The sequence below is a fragment of the Bufo gargarizans genome, chromosome 1 (genome assembly GCF_014858855.1).
Source record: "Bufo gargarizans isolate SCDJY-AF-19 chromosome 1, ASM1485885v1, whole genome shotgun sequence".
In the NCBI taxonomy this organism is placed as follows: Eukaryota; Metazoa; Chordata; class Amphibia; order Anura; family Bufonidae; genus Bufo; species Bufo gargarizans.
In genome coordinates, this window is record NC_058080.1 from 294,964,259 (window position 1) to 294,984,580 (window position 20,322).

The 20,322-nt window shown below is 42.0% G+C and overlaps 2 long non-coding RNA genes across 2 annotated transcripts in view; both read left to right on the forward strand.

The window, feature by feature from the left end:
• The window catches only part of LOC122945514, a 51,144-nt gene extending 38,861 nt beyond the window's left edge, over positions 1-12,283 (forward strand). The window contains exon 5 of the long non-coding RNA XR_006391121.1: positions 11,963-12,283. This is a non-coding gene — a long non-coding RNA (uncharacterized LOC122945514). The remainder of the gene's footprint in view (positions 1-11,962) is intronic.
• Positions 5,727-6,949, forward strand: LOC122945523. Its single transcript, XR_006391123.1, has 3 exons — positions 5,727-5,772; positions 6,658-6,732; positions 6,813-6,949. It is a non-coding gene; the product is annotated as an uncharacterized LOC122945523 (long non-coding RNA).
• Positions 12,284-20,322: the final 8,039 nt, after the last annotated feature.

The following is a 20,322-nucleotide window of genomic DNA, read 5'->3' on the forward strand; positions in this document are numbered from 1 at the left end:
GGCGTAGAGTGAAAGGTGCGCCGTATGGTTTTTGGAAGCCAGATTTTGCTGGACAGTTTTTTTGACACCATGTCCCATTTGAAGCCCCCCTGATGCACCCCTAGAGTAGAAACTCCAAAAAAGTGACCCCATCTAAGAAACTACACCCCTCAAGGTATTCAAAACTGATTTTACAAACTTTGTCAACCCTTTAGGTGTTGCACAAGATTTAATGGAAAATAGAGATACAATTTCAAAATTTCACTTTTTTGGCAGATTTTCCATTTTAATATTTTTTTTCCAGTTACAAAGCAAGGGTTAACAGCCAAACAAAACTCATTATTTATGGCCCTGATTCTGTAGTTTACAGAAACACCCCATATGTGGTCGTAAATTGCTGTACGGGCACACAGTAGGGCGCAGAAGGAAAGGAATGCCATACGGTTTTTGGAAGGCAGATTTTGCTGGACAGTTTTTTTGACACCATGTCCCATTTGAAGCCCCCCTGATGCACCCCTAGAGTAGAAACTCCAAAAAAGTGACCCCATCTAAGAAACTACACCCCTCAAGGTATTCAAAACTGATTTTACAAACTTTGTCAACCCTTTAGGTGTTGCACAAGATTTAATGGAAAATAGAGATACAATTTCAAAATTTCACTTTTTTGGCAGATTTTCCATTTTAATATTTTTTTTCCAGTTACAAAGCAAGGGTTAACAGCCAAACAAAACATTATTTATGGCCCTGATTCTGTAGTTTACAGAAACACCCCATATGTGGTCGTAAACTGCTGTACGGGCACACGGCAGGGCACAGAAGGAAAGGAATGCCATACGGTTTTTGGAAGGCAGATTTTGCTGGACAGTTTTTTTGACACCATGTCCCATTTGAAGCCCCCCTGATGCACCCCTAGAGTAGAAACTCCAAAAAAGTGACCCCATTTTAGAAAGTACGGAATAGGGTGGCAGTATTGTTGGTACTAGTTTAGGGTACATATGATTTTTGGTTGCTCTATATTACACTTTTTGTGCGGCAAGGTGACAAGAAATAGCTTTTTTGGCACGTTTTTTTTTTTGTTATTTACAACATTCATCTGACAGGTTAGATCATGTGGTAATTTTATAGAGCAGGTTGTCACGGACGCGGCGATACCTAATATGTATACAATTTTTTTTATTTATGTAAGTTTTATACAATAACTTCATTTTTAAAACCAAAAAATTGTTTAGTGTCTCCATAGTCTAAGAGCCATAGTTTTTACAGTTTTTCGGCGATTATCTTGAGTAGGGTCTAATTTTTTGCGGGATGAGATGACGGTTTGATTGGCACTATTTTGGGGTGCATATGACTTTTTGATCGCTTGCTATTACACTTTTTGTGACGTAAGATGGCAAAAAATTGCTTTTTTTACACTTTTTTTTTCTTTTTTTTTTACGGTGCTCACCTGAGGGGTTAGGTCATGTGATAATTTTATAGAGCCGGTCGATACGGACGCGGCGATACCTAATATGTATACTTTATTTTTATTTATAAAAGTTTTACACAATTATTTTATTTTTGAAACAAAAAAAATCATGTTTTAGTGTTTCCATAGTCTAAGAGCCATAGTTTTTTCAGTTTTTGGGCGATTATCTTGAGTAGGGTCTCATTTTTTGCGGGATGAGATGACGGTTTTATTGGTACTATTTTGGCGTACATGCGACTTTTTTGATCACTTTTATTACCTTTTTTGGGAAGTAAGGTGGGCAAAATTTCAATTTTCTCATAGTTTTTATTTTTTTATTTTTATGGCGTTCACCGTGCGGGGAAAGTAACATGACCGTTTTATAGATCAGGTCGTTACGGACGCGGCGATACCTAACATGTGTAGTGTATTTTTTTATTTTTATTTTTATTCAGTGATAAATGTTTTTTTATTTTATCTTAACTTTTTTCACTTTTTTTAAAAAAAATTGGACCCAGACCCACTTGGTTCTTGAAGATCCAGTGGGTCTGATGTCTGTAAAATACAGTACAGAAACTATATAGGTTTCTGCACTGTATTTTACTTACACTGAACAGATCTATGCTTTCAGCACAGATCTGTTCAGCACCATGGACAGCAGGACGCCTGAGCAGGCGTCCTGTTGCCATGGGAACCTTCCCCGTCTGTCACAACTTCGCAGACGGGGAAGGGTGAGGACGGGGCTTCGGGGGGCTCTCTCCCTCTCCCATCGGGGGGCTGCAAAGGCACAGCAGCCCCCCGATCGGAGAGGGAGGGAGCTCCTTGCGCTGTTAACCTTTTCCATACAGCGGTCCGTACGGACCGCTGCATGGAAAGGGTTAAACGGCTGACATCGCATCACCGATGTCAGCCGTTTATACCAGGGTGCCAGCAATGTGCTGGCACCCTGGTATAACCCACTAGACGCCAACGATTATGCAATGGGAGGCGGGCGGGGGATCGCGATCCCGCCTGCCGCACCGCCCGCCTCCCGCAACGCCCCCACTGCCTGCGACACCCCCCCTGCACCACCCGCCGCCATCAAATCATGCAGGGGTGCAGGGGGGGGTGCGCAATATTGATTTTAGGCACTCTGAAGTTTCTGATCCCCGCGGTCAGGGACCGCGGGGATCAGAAACTGCAAAAAGCGCAGCAAACCGCAGGTCTGAATTGACCTGCGGTTTGCTGCGATCGCCGACACGGGGGGGTCAAATGACCCCCCCCTGCATTGTTACGGGATGCCGGCTGAATGATTTCAGCCGGCGTCCCGTTCCGATTAACCCCCGCGGCGCCGGAATGCAGATTTTAAGTCAGGACGTACCGGTACGTCCTCGGTCCTTAAGGACTCGGGAAATAGGGCGTACCGGTACGTCCTCGGTCCTTAAGGGGTTAAGCATAAATTTCATCTCATCATTAGATATTAATTTGGCTTCCAGGGCCTCCAGGAGTAATAGTTCCAGATCGGTAGAGAAATTCATTGTGGGATCGGTTTTCAATATGTTATAACCTTTTTTGTCATTAAGAATTGCATAGCACATATGTGTATATTCGTGATGTTCCATTATAACCAAGTTACCCCCTTTTTCGGAGGACTTGATTATAATTTCCTTGTCCCTCTCAATTTTAAGCATTGCCTCTATTTCCTTGCGCTCCAGGTTGGATATATGAGTATTTTTCTCTTGTCTTTCTTCCAGTTTATCCAATTCCTGGGTAACGATATTTTGAAACAGATCAATGCTGTTTGTTTCCATTGGTGGCGGGAGTCTTGTGCTCTTTAATTTTAAATTTGTATGGGGGCCTTCTCCTGGTTTTCTATCACTCTCCCTCAGGAGTTCCGTCATCGTCCTCGCCAGGGGGACGTCCTCCACATTGATACCCAACCTCCGACTTTCTCCCTCGTCGCTACATTTAAAGTATTTTTTCCATTTTAGTTTACGACAAAAAAGATTAATATCTTTGATCCAAGAGAAGGAATTGTATCTAATGGTGGGTATGAAGGACTCCCCCCTGGCAAGAACGGACAGCTCTATATTAGTCAGATGTTTTTTAGTCAGGTTAATAATCTGGCTATCATTGCTCCTATTGGTATTACCATCTATTTTGCTTGTTTGGGGCGGTCCCTCAGATGGTATGGGATTCCCCCTGGTTCTAAAAAATTGGAGGACAAAGCAGAAGATCCAGAGGGAAGTGATTCCTCTGTACTTTGTCGGTCGTTTCTGTTTTGGTTTCCCCATCTTCTACCCCTGGGGCCTTTCTGTCCTCTATTTCCCCTGAATCTAGGCCTTCCTCTGTAAGAGAAGTCAGTAGATCTATCAGTATCAGAGGTTTCAACTTCTGATGAAGATACTTCTATTGTATTGAGTTTATTTTTGTCCCCTACACGGTTATAGGCACGTTTTTCTTTTAATTCTAAGATATCTTTTTTTATATTGCTTGTGTTTCCTTTCTTTAATGGAGATATGGTAATTCTCTATTGATGTTTGGAGATTGCTCTCTTTCCGGGGGAAATCAGGATCGTTTTGAAATTTTAATGTTTGTTCTATTAATTCGTTCAATTTAAGTGAAGTGCATTCTAAAGTGACCTTCTCCTCAGCCAATAACAGTCTCATCAGATTCAATGAGCTTTCGGTGAGTGTCTGCTCCCGGTGTAATAAAAATCTGCAGTCCCTTGGGAACTATCTCTGCCTTGATATAGTTCTCCAGGGACTGGGTTTCCCACCAGGATTTAATATTTTCTCTATAACAAGTGTTGAGATCCCACCTCAGTGACCATATATACCCGGCTATTTAGTGTTTTGTCATTACCCCTTGAAAAAGCTGACGGCGAAACGCGCGTCGGGGCACGGACTGTAGGTGTTGTGGTAGATACGTGGGTCAGTATGCTTAGTTCTTTGCTTCTCATATTATGATTGAATGTAGCAGAGTGTGAGATAATGTCTATATAGTCCAGGGTCTATAATTGGACTTTGTGATAATATATTGTGGACTAGACAATACTTTTGATAGGCACTGACTGTATCTTATTTCGTATATATGTATGCACTTGCACTTTACTAATATGTACTGTAATTGCCACACATCTGTAGTCTGAGTGACATTTTAAGTGTTCTTAATGTCTGTGAGGCCAGTAATGGTTGCAACTCTGTAAGTACTAATAAAACTATTGATTTTGTATAAGTCATGTTGTTGGAGTTGTAATTTGTTATTTATATTTGATCCATATATCTATTATTGGTTGCAAAAAAGGTGATATTGGGTCGCTTACATAGTAAGTAAACGGGAAACAAGTGTTGGTTGTTTATCTATAAATTTATTTTTTTAGGATTTCCCTAATATAATGGATTTTCGTGCTAAAGAAAGTGATTGGTTATCACAGGTCACCACAATATTCAGGGATGGTGCTGCATCAACAAGTAACGCTGCCCAACCAGATGTGTTTGAGACACATAAATTATTGAAATATCTATATAAAATTTGCACCAAGACATGGTGGAATAAAGTCGCATTGGAGCAATATCTTATTAAGGACCTAACTCCACGGGGTCTTCGTGTACAGGTATACCCCTCATTTCCATTGGAAGTTGAAACATTAAAGCTAAGATGGGAAGACGCGTGTAGAGTATGCTCCCGGACATTTATAGAGCTCCTAATAGGATATGAGAAAACATCTGGACGAAATTGAAAAATCTATTAATCCTTTACAGGAGAAATTACGTAGCCTCATAGACCCTGAGACATTGAACCGTTTTGAACAAGAACTAAATTCTGATCATGGACGCTGGGACAAGGAAATCCAGGATATGAAGACCAAGAAATTTCAACGGGATGTTGCGGACCACCAGTAAAGTAAGGTGTTTCGTTGGCAATATAAACGTAGGCTGACAGCCTCCGGAAACAGCTCTTCAGTATCTGTAAATAGTGGCATATCTCAACAATCCCAACGATCCCAAACACGATTTCAGGATGGACAAAGATTGGATGTCCCATCCCAGGATGTGTCGAGGCAGTATCATACACGAACACCTGTGAAACGCAAATACAACTCTGAGGATAATCATGGTGGGGAATTAAAGGTAATTAATTTATCTGACATACCACTTACTGCGACACAGGTTGAGGTGTTATTACTCGGATTGACTTTCAGTCCGGTTTCCACCTATGATAATTTTGCTGCAATTAAGGATACTTTCCTTTTTGCACGCAAACTAATTTACAAAAAACATTTTTCTAAAAATGATCATGATGTCTTTTCAGCCCCGGAGGAATTGGAGGCGCTTTGAGCGCTAGAGTCATTACTTCTGGAACAAGAGGTAGGCACACCCAAATTTCCGCCTTTTACCCGTGGTCGGTCGACCACATTTCCACACTTGTCCTGTAATTCCGCCATCGAAACATTTGTTAAGATGGTGGTGCAGGAGTTGTATAGACTGCCTGTTAAGAGGCCGTATGACAATGTCTCTAGAAGTCAACGACTAGCTATACAGGAACTGAATAAGATGAAAAATGTGGTAATTAAACCAGCTGATAAGGGTGGAAATGTGGTTGTCTGGCCGACGGAAATGTATGAAACTGAAGTTTTTAGACAATTACGTGATAGGAGTTGTTACGAACGGTTGCCTAATAATCCAACAATTGGGTTTAAATCCCAGTTGGAGGACATCCTGTTAAGGGCGGTGGAAGATGGCATCATCACAAAATCGGTGTATCAGAGTCTTGTAATAAAATTTCCGGTTACTCCAACATTATACATACTACCGAAAGTTCATAAATCCGCCACAAAACCTCCCGGGAGACCCATTCGACGGACGTTTTGAAACGTCTGGAGAACATCAAAATGGAAGATAACATGTTTTTAATAACATATGATGTCGAATCATTATATACTTGCATCTCACATGATAAGGGCCTGCAGTACTCTTGTTTTTTTCTGCACACTAGAAATCTTCCATCGGATCTGATTGACCTTCTGATGAGGCTTCTGGATTATATACTGAAGCACAATTATTTTTTGATTTAAAGATCAACATTATTTACAACCGCGAGGAGTGGCGATGGGTGCGAAGTGCGCACCCTCGTACGCTAATTTATTTTTAGGCAATTGGGAACGACAGTGTGTGCAGGCATCCATGGATGAAGTTGAGAGGGAGGTAATATCATGGATGCGATTCATAGATGATGTTTTGTTTATGTGGCAGGGGTCACGGGAGTCTTTGGATTTATTTTTGGAGAAATTGAATGTGAACAAATGGAATATCGCTCTAACTAAAATGGTGAGTCAAAAGGAAATTGATTTTTTGGATATAAACATCAAAATAACAACAAATGGTGACTTGGAAACTTCGATCCATAGGAAATCCACTGCTGTCAACTCTCTGCTTCATGCGACCTCATTTCATCCCAAACATCAGAAAAATTCAATACCTATTGGCCAATTTTTAAGGGCGAAGCGCATCTGTACATCAAGAGGCGACTTTGAAAGGGAATCGGATATCTTGAAAAACCGATTCAAACAACGAGGCTACAATCAATGCGATATACAGCGTGGCTATATGCGTGCCACTAATGCATCAAGGGAGTCTCTGCTGTCCCCAAAGGCTCGGGATGACTCATTGGCGTTATCTACAATACGCATGATAACCAATTATAACACACAATGGTACAATATGAGAGGGATCTTCAAGAAATTTTGGCCAATTTTAAAATCGGATGTGGATTTGGGCAAAATATTAACATCTACCCCTATGTTTGTCGCCAAACGCAGTAAGAACCTTAGGGATATCCTAGTGAGGAGCCATTATATACCACCAAAATCCGGATTCATTTTTGAATCCAAGGGTCCCAAATGGGGATGTGTCCCCTGTGGGCATTGTACAACATGTAGAGCCATTGTAAAGACCAATTTGAAGACTCCTCGGGCAAGGTGAGCTACAATATTGTCCATTTATCAACTGTAGTGTTACAGGAGTCATATATCATGCCATATGTCCATGTGGCTTGATATACATTGGTATGACGACCCGTGAATTTTGGGTTCGCATACAGGAACATCAAAAAGATATCCGGTGTCACCACCAGACATCTGAGAAGCTCTGACAGATGCCTTTCAGAACCTCCTCCTTGAGCTTCCTTTGTTTTGCTTTCCGTTCCTTATCTCGTTAGCCTCTCTCAGCTGTCATGTAGTTGTACTGATTGCATCCCTTTAAATTCCTCCCCATAGTGCATCAGTGTGCGGTTTATATTTCTTCCTGGAGTGTGTGTACATGCTGATCCTACTTCCCAGTCTTCTACAAGATAAGTGTTGTGCATTCATTTGTGTTTTACTGTTTGCTGGATCCCAGGTGACCCTGACTCCCTCCGTATCTAGTGTAGGGAGCCGGTGGTCGTGTCCCCTCACTATTATAGGGTGTTCAGGTGTTATACAGTCGAGGTACGAGGATATGCGATCATATACCATTGGGATTTTCGCATAGGCTGAGCAGTCAGGGAGAGTGCCAGGTCTGATGCAGGGGTCTCCCTTTTTGTTCCTTAGTTTTGGATCCAGTGAGTCGTATATTCATTTTGTGTTGTCTTGTTTCCTGTACACCTTCCGTGACATCCGGGCGGCTGCCAAAATTGGTGATGGAGATAGGGACAAGCTTGTAAAGCTAAAACCGATTGCAAAACATTTCCGCCATAAACACAATAATTGTTGGCAAGATTTAAAATTTAGGGGGATAGATAGGGTCTCCCTGGGTGCCCGAGGTGGTGACTTGTTCAAACGGCTGGAGCAGGTTGAAAGCAAGTGGATTGTAAAACTGAATACTCAGGTGCCATATGGTTTGAATGATAAGATTCAATTTGCTTCTTTCTTGTAGGGTGCAGCATCATCCCTGATGTGTGGTGTTTTAGGTAATTAGGATGTCTATGTTTTTAGGTCCCTCTAGCCAGGATTTTGTGGTCGTGGTGTATGATATCTACTAATATGTTTCTTCTCTATCTATAGATGTAGGATATGTGTGTATTTTGGCCGAGGAATATGAACATCGGGAATCTACCTCCTTCATGTTGATGTAACCTTATGCATTTGTCCTATGCACAATTTCTACAGACAAATAGGCTAAATCTTTTGATTGTGGTCAATCACATATGTGTAATTATGTTATGAATTCTATTTATTACCCATGCTATGTAGGTGTTTGATGTATATGTTATATGGGAGCATAGCTTAGGACTATATATGTGGAGGGATGAGGGGACCTTTTTTTCATGTCTGTACTATGGGCACTATGCACAGTAGACTTGAAGAATTGGGGCCTTCTCTGCTACTCTGTATTTACAGTCACTGGTGTTATGAATGTGTGCAGGCATGGTATATTCATGCAATAGCCTCTCACTCCTTATTACTTCACGGCTTTAGTCATTTTTTAGTTGTTTTGTATCTTGGACCTCATGTCCTTTTCTCCTCCTTTCCTCCCCTTTCCTTTCTTCACTCTACTTTTGTTACCACCCCTTTATTCTTTCTTTATTTTGTTGGGTTTTATTTTTGTGACTAATCATGTTATATTTGATTGAGAATTTAACAATAATTATGTGCTACACTTGTAATTGTAATTTTAATCAACTGGCACTTATAAATAACTCCTTTTCGATTATTCAATATGTGTGTAAGGATATATTGTATATTGAGGATTGTGACACACAAACACAATGAATTATGTTTATATTGTTATGTCAATTAATTGGTAGAATATCACTATAGGTAAATCTACATGTCTATTGGGAGCTCCCATATAGAAACTGATGGGGTTTTTATGTATTGTTCACTGTTATTATTGATAAAGTCTGTAGTGATGTGCAGCTTTTAGAACAGTCTGGTGATATTAGGTAATGTTATGTACATTCATGGAGGAATGTATCGTGCCTATACACATGTGGATGTAATGCTTAGGATAATGGACACAGTGATGGGGTGAAGGGCTGTGACAGCCACTTTCCCTCACCCAATATGGAGCTCGTAGTGCGCGCGTCCTTCTGCGCAGCCGCGGACGTGCTGACGCGGGCGTGCTGACGCGGTCCTGGCTCTGACGTGGGACGCCCTGTGCTCTGGTGAGCGCGGCCGTCCTACGTCATCGCTGCGACCGCGTACGCAGGCACCGGCGGTGTGCGGTGGTTCGTGCGCCACAGTATACGATGCAAGTGATCTTGTGATTATACAGGTGAGGTGTTTTGGTACCCTGCCCTCTTATCAACGTGTCCATTGTCCATTGGTTAGATGTAGATAATTCCGCCCACCTCAGTGACCATATATACCCGGCTATTTAGTGTTTTCTCATTACCCCTTGAAAAAGCTGATGGCTAAACGCGTGTCGGGGCACGGACTGTAGATGTTGTGGTAGATACGTGGGTCAGTATGCTTAGTTCTTTGCTTCTCATATTATGATTGAATGTAGCAGAGTGTGAGATAATGTCTATATAGTCCAGGGTCTATAATTGGACTTTGTGATAATATATTGTGGACTAGACAATACTTTTGATAGGCACTGACTGTATCTTATTTCGTATATATGTATGCACTTGCACTTTACTAATATGTACTCTAATTGCCACACATCTGTAGTCTGAGTGACATTTTAAGTGTTCTTAATGTCTGTGAGGCCAGTAATGGTTGCAACTCTGTAAGTACTAATAAAACTATTGATTTTGTATAAGTCATGTTGTTGGAGTTGTAATTTGTGATTTATATTTGATCCATATATCTATTATTGGTTGCAAAAAAGGTGATATTGGGTCACTTACATAGTAAGTAAAAGGGAAACAAGTGTTGGTTGTTTACCAAATGTGAATGTGCCCCAATCAGACCTCAGTTAAGAATTGCCTCTCATCAGCCCCCATGTGTCTCATCAGTCCCCATGCGTCTCAGGTCATCCCCCATGCCTCTCATTAGCACCAAGACACAGAGCATATAAAATAAAATAAAACACCTCTCCTGCTCTGGATGCCACTGCCATTTTCCTCCCACTTTTGGTGGAAAAAAATGTGTCTTATGGGGTGAAAAATACAGTACATCTGGCTGACCCCTGAAGGATGGACAAAAACAGCAGAATGCTGCAATTTTTTGTCTGGATGATCTTCCACTTGCCTGTTGGAACATACTACCAGACATCTGCTAATGCACTAATGCAGATGTGAAGGTAGCCTTGTCCTGCATGCAGGATTTTTTTTTTCCACCTGAAAAACATATCTGAGATAGAACTAAACATGCATAACTGATGCACACAATAGTTTATTTTTATTTTTTGCAGGATCCATTTCCATAGCTTTCTTGGGTGCTTCATTTTTTTTTTAATGCTGTTTATTTGTAGACTCCAAGTCTTGAACACCCAAAAATGAGGGCAGCAAAAAAAGCAAAAACAGATAGTGGAAGATCATTCCAAGAGGCCTGGACAGAGTCATTTGGAGTGATTGAATGCAATGGGAAAGCGTTATGTATTCTGTGTAATGAAACTGTTGTGTGTCGCACATCAAGTGTCAGACGGCATTTGGACACCAACCACAAAAGTGTTGCCGCACTTGGTGAAACTGAAAGAAAAGAGTTTCTTGAAGGGAAATTAAGAAGCGATCATTCCCAGTACCGTAGTTTTTCCAACTACCTTTCTAAAACAAATCTGACAAATGCCAGTTTTCAAATTTCACTAATGGGGATATTAAAAAAATGGCCGTGCTGTCTGGGAGTAATTCACTTTTCCATGATTTCCCAAACAAGGATAAAATTTAATAAAATCTCTGAGATGCCACTTTGCAGAAATACTGTTAAAGATCGAGTCCAGCGCATGGCCAGTGATGTTAGCCAGCAGCTCAACAATGACTTACAAAAGGCAGCCTGTTACTCCATGTGCTTGGACGAAAGCACAGATATAAATAATCATGCAAGGCTAGCAGTAATTTTGTGTTATGCTGCTGGTGACATCAAGAGAGAAGAGCTGGTCAAACTAGTGTCTCTGCCTAAAAGAACACAAGGGATAGATATCTACAATGCTGTGATGGAGTTTTTTTTGTCACAAGACATAAGAACAGAAAAAGTGGTTTCAATTACTAGTGAAGGGGCGCCTTCTATGGTTGGGGCAACATCTGATTTCATACAGTTCTATGTTAAAGAAACGAAACATGAAGTCATTCAGTTCCATTGTATTATACACCAAGAAGCTCTTTGGGCCAGGGAAAGCAGCAAAAAATTTGACGATGTCCTCCAAGATGTCACAAAAATGGTCAATTACATCATGGCTCGCGCTCTGAATTCTCGACAGTTTCAAGCACCTCTTGAGGAGGTTCAGGCCCAGTATAATTGTTTACTTATGTACAATAATGTATAATTGTTTACTTATGTACAATAATGTACGAGTCCTGGAGAGATTTGTAGCCTGTTTGGATGAAATTAGGCTCTTTATGAATGAAAAAGAGCAGGAATATCCACAGCTCACTGATATGGCCTGGCTTACCAACCTCATGTTTTTTTTTTTACAGATTTTACACTGCACTTCAATGTACTGAACAAACAACTGCAAGGTGGAGGGAAAACAGCAGAAAGAATGTTTTGCAATATCAAAACATTTGAGAGAAAACTACAGGTTTTTGAAAGCGACCTTGAAAGTGGGCAGCTAAAATATTTTCCAAATCTAAAAAAGCATTTAGAAAATGCTACAGCATTTGCAGACAATCCTACCAGCCACCAGGAACTCTACAAGGAATGTTCTAGCATCCTAGCAGCTGCAAAGGTGAATTTTAGTAAAAGATTTTTACAATTCCGTAAATTGGAGACAACCCTGTGTTTTCTCACTTCTCCAGATAAAGCCAAATTTGAAGAACTTGATCTTTCTTGCTTAGACTGGTTAGATTTAGGAAGTCTGGAAATGGAGCTATTGGAATTTCAAGAAAGCTCTATCTGGAAAAATAAATTCTCTGACCTGCGTGAAACACTTGAGAAGATGGAAGGGATGACAAAGGACAGCACAGTTAGTTCTGAAAATGAGATCCTTAAAGTGTGGAATTCCCTGCCAAATAACTTACATCTATTAAAGCACTTGCGATTGCTTTACTTACTTTGTTTGGATCATCTTATGCTTGTGAGCAGCTGTTTTCAGCTTTGAATTATATCAAATCTGACATCAGAAACAGACTAACAGACGACCCCAGTGCTGCATGTGTTGCTCTCAAACTTACAAAGTATGAGCCAAGGTTTGACAAATTGTCAGCAAAAATCACATTAATTGCAATCTTTTACCTTTTTACTTTTCAATGAAAAGTTGTTTGTATCATTGAAAGGTCTGTTATTGTATTTTTCTTTTAAAGCAAAAGATGTGAATGTATGAGTTTTTCTACAATAAAACCTTAACATTAAGGTTAAATTGCCATTGGCACTTTGTGATAAGTAAGTGGGTTTTGGGTTGCGATTTGGGCACTCGGTCTTTAAAAGGTTCGCCATCACTGCCATATACCAATACAATTGGGTGATAAAGGCAACATCATATCGTTTCTCCAGATAGGATAAGATGTAGCAGTATATATGAATATATATTGGTTGGTGCGAGTTCCTTAGGCTGGATAATGAATGCGTTACTCACAGTTAGTTGTCTCAGGTAATTTAGTCCTGGTAAGTGTACAGCCCGGCAGTATCGCAGGAGATGGGAGGTTTCCCTCTATGTTGTAAGTATATGTCGTGGTCTATGCTGTGAGCATCGTGCTGCTTGATGGCAAAATCTGGAGGCTCTCCTTTATGCTGTGACCGTGGGCAACACGCTGATGGTATTAGAGTCTGTGGCCGCTGCGTCCCACGTGCCTACAGAGATCATGGTGCCCGCGCCTCCCGGCGTCTCCTCTCAATCTGGAGTGGCTGCAGGGTCCAGGTGCTAGTTTGTTTCACGTAGTTGCGGTTAGTGTCAGATACCGCATGAGGGAAATATTAGAGCGCTTTTAAGAACATGGGGATCCGATAGTGGTTGTAAATGACGTCTGGCTGGGGGTCCTCTCTCACCATACGCGTTTTGGAGATCTCAGTCTCCTTCCTCAGTGGTTAGGAGACCCCTAGGTATAATAGAATTTTTATAGTCTTATTGGATCAGTCCCTTTGATCGGGTGAAAGATCTGGTGTGCAATCACTCGTCCACTAAAATTGGTGTCGCTATATCTGGAGTATATCGAATCAATACATGCGGCTTAGCAAAACCCATTGCGTTGTTTATGCGTTTTTTTATAAAATATGGTAAATACAAATAAAATAAAAATAAATATAGATATAAAATGACAGTTCAGCAGCCAAAAAGAATACATGTAATCGCGGTTTGAACATAGGACTTATATAGTAAAAATAAAAAAAATATGAAAAAATAAATAAAAATAAGGATAATAAGGTGTTGAGTATAGAATGGAGTGAATGTGTATATTTTGTATTTGTATCTAATATAGAGTAATTTTGTCATATCTGAGAGGAAAATTATACAGTTAAAATGATTTTTTTTAGAATTTTTCAGCAAAAAGAAGGAGTATATGGTACGTATATTAGGGGACCAATTAACATTGATAGAAGAATCTGTAAATGGTTGATAGACGTATGGATGTGGTCGCTAGATGTCGAGGGGACATAGCAGTGCTGGTAAAAACAGCCTGACTCCTATTTCCCATCAACAAGGAGCGTACCGCTTCGATGACTAATTCATAAGAAGCCAAAGATTTCTAGCTCAGCATTGAGACCATTGGGGAGGAGGGTGCCCAGTTCATAAATTCTTTTTGATTCGAGTCTGGACATTCAGAGGATGTGGTTACCTCCTCTCCAATGTACAGTACAGACCAAAAGTTTGGACACACCTTCTCATTCAAAGAGTTTTCTTTATTTTCATGACTATGAAAATTGTAGATTCACACCGAAGGCATCAAAACTATGAATTAACACATGTGGAATTATATACATAACAAAAAAGTGTGAAACAACTGAAAATATGTGATATTCTAGGTTCTTCAAAGTAGCCACCTTTTGCTTTGATTACTGCTTTGCACACTCTTGGCATTCTCTTGATGAGCTTCAAGAGGTAGTCACCTGAAATGGTCTTCCAACAGTCTTGAAGGAGTTCCCAGAGATGCTTAGTCACGAGCCTCAGAAATCCCAGGTTAATAGCAGCTCAGATTAGAGACCAGGTCAATGCCACACAGAGTTCTAGCAGCAGACACATCTCTAGAACAACTGTTAAGAGGAGACTGTGTGAATCAGGCCTTCATGGTAGAATATCTGCTAGGAAACCACTGCTAAGGACAGGCAACAAGCAGAAGAGACTTGTTTGGGCTAAAGAACACAAGGAATGGACATTAGACTAGTGGAAATCTGTGCTTTGGTCTGATGAGTCCAAATTTGAGATCTTTGGTTCCAACCACCGTGTCTTTGTGCGACGCAGAAAAGGTGAACGGATAGACTCTACATGCCTGGTTCCCACCGTGAAGCATGGAGGAGGAGGAGGAGGTGTGATGGTGTGGGGGGGGCTTTGCTGGTGACACTGTTGGGGATTTATTCAAAATTGAAGGCATACTGAACCAGCATGGCTACCACAGCATCTTACAGCGCCATGCTATTCCATCCGATTTGCGTTTAGTTGGACCATCATTTATTTTACAACAGGACAATGACCCCAAACACACCTCCAGGCTGTGTAAGGGCTATTTCACCATGAAGGAGAGTGATGGGGTGCTGTGCCAGATGACCTGGCCTCCACAGTTACCGGACCTGAACCCAATCAAGATGGTTTGGGGTGAGCTGGACCGCAGAGTGAAGGCAAAAGGGCCACCAAGGGCTAAGCATCTCTAGGAACTCCTTCAAGACTGTTGGAAGACCATTTCAGGTGACTACCTCTTGAAGCTCATCAAGAGAATGCCAAGAGTGTGCAAAGCAGTAATCAAAGCAAAAGGTGGCTACTTTGAAGAACCTAGAATATCACATACAGACGTGGACAAAATTGTTGGTACCCTTTGGTCAATGAAAGAAAAAGTCACAATGGTCACAGAAATAACTTTAATCTGACAAAAGTAATAATAAATTAAAATTCTATAAATGTTAACCAATGAAAGTCAGACATTGTTTTTCAACCATGCTTCAACAGAATTATGTAAAAAAATAAACTCATGAAACAGGCATGGACAAAAATGATGGTACCCCTAACTTAATATTTTGTTGCGCAACCTTTTGAGGCAATCACTGCAATCAAACGCTTCCTGTAACTGTCAATGAGACATCTGCACCTCTCAGCAGGTATTTTGGCCCACTCCTCATGAGCAAACTGCTCCAGTTGTGTCCGGTTTGAAGGGTGCCTTTTCCAGACTGCATGTTTCAGCTCCTTCCAAAGATGCTCAATAGGATTGAGGTCAGGGCTCATAGAAGGCCACTTTAGAATAGTCCAATTTTTTCCTCTTAGCCATTCTTGGGTGTTTTTAGCGGTGTGTTTTGGGTCATTGTCCTGTTGCAAGACCCATGACCTGCGACTGAGACCAAGCTTTCTGACACTGGCTAGTACATTTCTCTCTAGAATTCCTTGATAGTCTTGAGATTTCATTGTACCCTGCACAGATTCAAGACACCCTGTGCCAGACGCAGCAAAGCAGCCCCAGAACATAACAGAGCCTCCTCCATGTTTCACAGTAGGGACAGTGTTCTTTTCTTGATATGCTTCATTTTTTCGTCTGTGAACATACAGCTGATGTGCCTTGGCAAAAACTTCGATTTTTGTCTCATCTGTCCACAGGACATTCTCCCAGAAGCTTTGTGGCTTGTCAACATGTAGTTTGGCATATTCCAGTCTTGCTTTTTTATGATTCGTTTTCAACAATGGTGTCCTCCTTGGTCGTCTCCCATGTAGTCCACTTTGGCTCAAACAACGACGGATGGTGCGATCTGACACTGATGTTCCTTGAGCATGAAGTTCACCTTGAATCTCTTTAGAAGTCTTTCTAGGCTCTTTTGTTACCATTCGGATTATCCGTCTCTTAGATTTGTCATCAATTTTCCTCCTGCGGCCACGTCCAGGGAGGTTGGCTACAGTCCCATGGATCTTAAACTTATGAATAATATGTGCAACTGTACTCACAGGAACATCTAGTTGCTTGGAGATGGTCTTATAGCCTTTACCTTTAACATGCTTGTCTATAATTTTCTTTCTGATCTCTTGAGACAGCTCTTTCCTTTGCTTCCTCTGGTCCATGTCGAGTGTGGTACACACCATATCACCAAACAACACAGTGATTACCTGGAGCCATATATATAGGCCCAATGGCTGATTACAAGGTTGTAGACACCTGTGATGCTAATTAGTGGACACACCTTGAATTAACATGTCCCTTTGGTCACATTATGTTCTGTGTTTTCTAGGGGTACCATCATTTTTGTCCATGCCTGTTTCATGAGTTTATTTTTTTACATAATTCTGTTGAAGCATGGTTGAAAAACAATGTCTGACTTTCATTGGTTAACATTTATAGAATTTTAATTTATTATTACTTTTGTCAGATTAAAGTTATTTCTGTGACCATTGTGACTTTTTCTTTCATTGACCAAAGGGTACCAACAATTTTGTCCACGTCTGTATTTTCAGTTGTTTCACACTTTTTTGTTATGTATATAATTCCACATGTGTTAATTCATAGTTTTGATGCCTTCAGTGTGAATCTACAATTTTCATAGTCATGAAAATAAAGAAAACTCTTTGAATGAGAAGGTGTGTCCAAACTTTTGGTCTGTACTGTATAGGGACCTTTTCAAGCGTAGCAAATATTGAGCCTGTAGGATCTTGGTTATGAGATGTTTTGTAGTGTTTAGATAGAGAATGATTGTCGTACCCCTTTTTAATGTTATTAATGTGTTCTGCGATACGTTTCTTAAGGGGCCTTTTAGTCCTTCCCACGTATTGCATTTTGCACGGGCATTGAAACATGTATATCACACTACTTGTGTCGCATGTTATAAAGTCTTTTATTTTATGTACATGGCTATTGGTAGAAGATGAGATAGAATGGGTGGTCTTTGGAAACTTAGTCAGACGGCACCCCATACATCTGCCGCACCGGTAAAAACCTGAAAGGCCCATCCATCTAGTTAGGGTGGGTGTCCTTGTGTTTATAGTACTTTTTATTTTAACCGTGGGGGCTACCAATAAATTTAAATTGGGAGCTTTAGTAAATGTAATATTTGGTATATCAGGTATCAATTGTCCTATCACTTTATCGACCTGGATAAAATGCCAATGTTTTTGGATGATGGATTTTATTTTTTTGTATTGGGGATTGAATGGCAGGATCAATCTAATGATATTATCATCAGTGTCAATTCGAGGTTTATTTGTTTTGTCTTCAAAGAAGGACTGGCGCTCTAACTTGCGAGTTTTTTCTACTGATTTGTCTAATAGTAATGGCGGATATTTTTTCTTCTGAAATTTATCTTTCATTATCTTTGCTTCTATTTCAAAGGTCTCAATGTGAGTACAGTTTCTCCTAATGCGCCTGAATTGACCTTGCGGGATATTCAGTAACAATTGGGGTAAGTGGAAGCTATCAAAAAGTATATAATTGTTTTATTCTTCATACCAATACACTATATGAGACTTTCTTAATAAGGTGTGATTAACCCCTTGTATACAATTTGTGATGGGGGAATATCAGGGCGTTCATGCTGTGATGGGGGCACATCTGGGGGTACTGCTTTTGAGAGGGGCACATCAGGGCATACATGCTGTGATGGGGCACATCTGGGGGTACATGCTGTAATGAGGACAGATCTGGGGGTACATGTTGTGATGGGGACAGATCTGGGGGTACATGCTGAGATGGGGCACATCTGGGGTACTGCTTTTGAGAGGGGCACATCAGGGCACACATGCTGTGATGGGGCACATCTGGGGGTACATGCTGTAATGAGGACAGATCTGGGGGTACATGTTGTGATGGGGACAGATCTGGGGGTACATGCTGTGATGGGGCACATCTGGGGTACTGCTTTTGAGGGGCGCACATGCTGTGATGGGGGCACATCTGGGGGTACTGCTTTTGAGGGTTGCACATCAGGGCGTACATGCTGTGATGGGGGCACATCTGGGGGTGCATGCTGTGATGGGGACAGATATGGACGTAAATGCTGTAATGTGGGCACATCTGTTGTTACATGCTGTGAGGGGGGCACATCTGGGGGTACATGCTGTGATGGGGGCACATCTGGGCGTAAATGCTGTGATGGGGCACATGCTGTGATGGGGCACATCTGGGGGTACTGCTTTTGAGGGGTGCACATCAGGGTGTACATGCTGTGATGAGGGCACATCTGGGGGTACATGCTGTGATGGGGACAGATCTAGACGTAAATGCTGTAATGTGGGCACATCTGGTGTTACATGCTGTGAGGAGGGCACATCTGGGCGTAAATGATGTGATAAGGGCACATCTGGGGGTACTGCTTTTGAGGGGTGCACATCAGGGCGTACATGCTGTGATGGGGGCACATCTGGGGGTACTGCTTTTGAGAGGGGCACATAAGGGTGTACATGCTGTGATGGGGCACATCTGGGGGTACATGCTGTAATGGGGACAGATCTGGGGGTACATGTTGTGATGGGGACAGATCTGGGGGTACATGCTGTGATGGGGGCACATCTGGGGTACTGCTTTTGAGGGGCGCACATCAGGGCGTACATGCTGTGATGGGGGCACATCTGGGGGTACTGCTTTTGAGGGTTGCACATCAGGGCGTACATGCTGTGAAGGGGGCACATCTGGGGGTACTGCTTTTGAGGGTTGCACATCAGGGCGTACATGCTGTGATGGGGCACATCTGGGGGTGCATGCTGTGATGGGGACAGATCTGGACGTAAATGCTGTAATGTGGGCACATCTGGTGTTACATGCTGTGAGGGGGCACATCTGGGGGTACATGCTGTGAGGGGGGCACATCTGGTGGAACATACTGTGAGGGGGGCACATCTAGGGGTACATGCTGTGATGGGGACATATCAGGGCGTACATGCTGTGAAGGGGGCACATCTGGGGGTAGAGCTTTTGAGAGGGGCGCATCAGGGCGTACATGCTGTGATGGGGCACATCTGGGGGTACATGCTGTAATGGGGACAGATCTGGGGGTACATGTTGTGATGGGGGCACATCTGGGGTACTGCTTTTGAGGGGTGCACATCAGGGCATACATATGGTGATGGGGGTACATCTGGGGGTACTGCTTTTGAGGGGCGCACATCAGGGCATACATGCTGTGAAGGGGGCACATATGGGGGTATTGCTTTTGAGGGGTGCACATCAGGGCGTACATGCTGTGATGGGGCACATCTGGGGGTACATGCTGTGATGGGGACAGATGTTGACGTAAAAGCTGCAATGTGGACACATCTGGTGTTACATGCTGTGAGGTGGGCACATCTGGGGGTACATGCTGTGATGGGGGCACATCTGAGTGTACATGCTGTGATGGGGGCACATCTGGGGGTACATGCTGTGATGGGGCACATCTGGGGGTACTGCTTTTGAGGGGTGCACATAAGGGCGTACATGCTGTGAGAGGGGCACATATAGCAGTCCACAAGCACATATGGGGTGTTTCCTGAATGGGGAGAAAAATGGGGAACACGTACTGGTGTGCATTTTCTCCTTTAACTCCTTGTGAAAGTGAAAAATTGGGGTCTGCTAGTAATTTTTCATTTTCACAAATGTGTGCTTTGAAATCCTTTAACAAGAGTTTCTACCTTCTGTGAGACACCTGTTTGTTGGAAAGAACCCTTTCCACCACATAAAATGTTCGTACGGGGGTGCTCTTTCCAAACTGGGGTCACTTTTTTTATGCAACATGGCACCTAAAA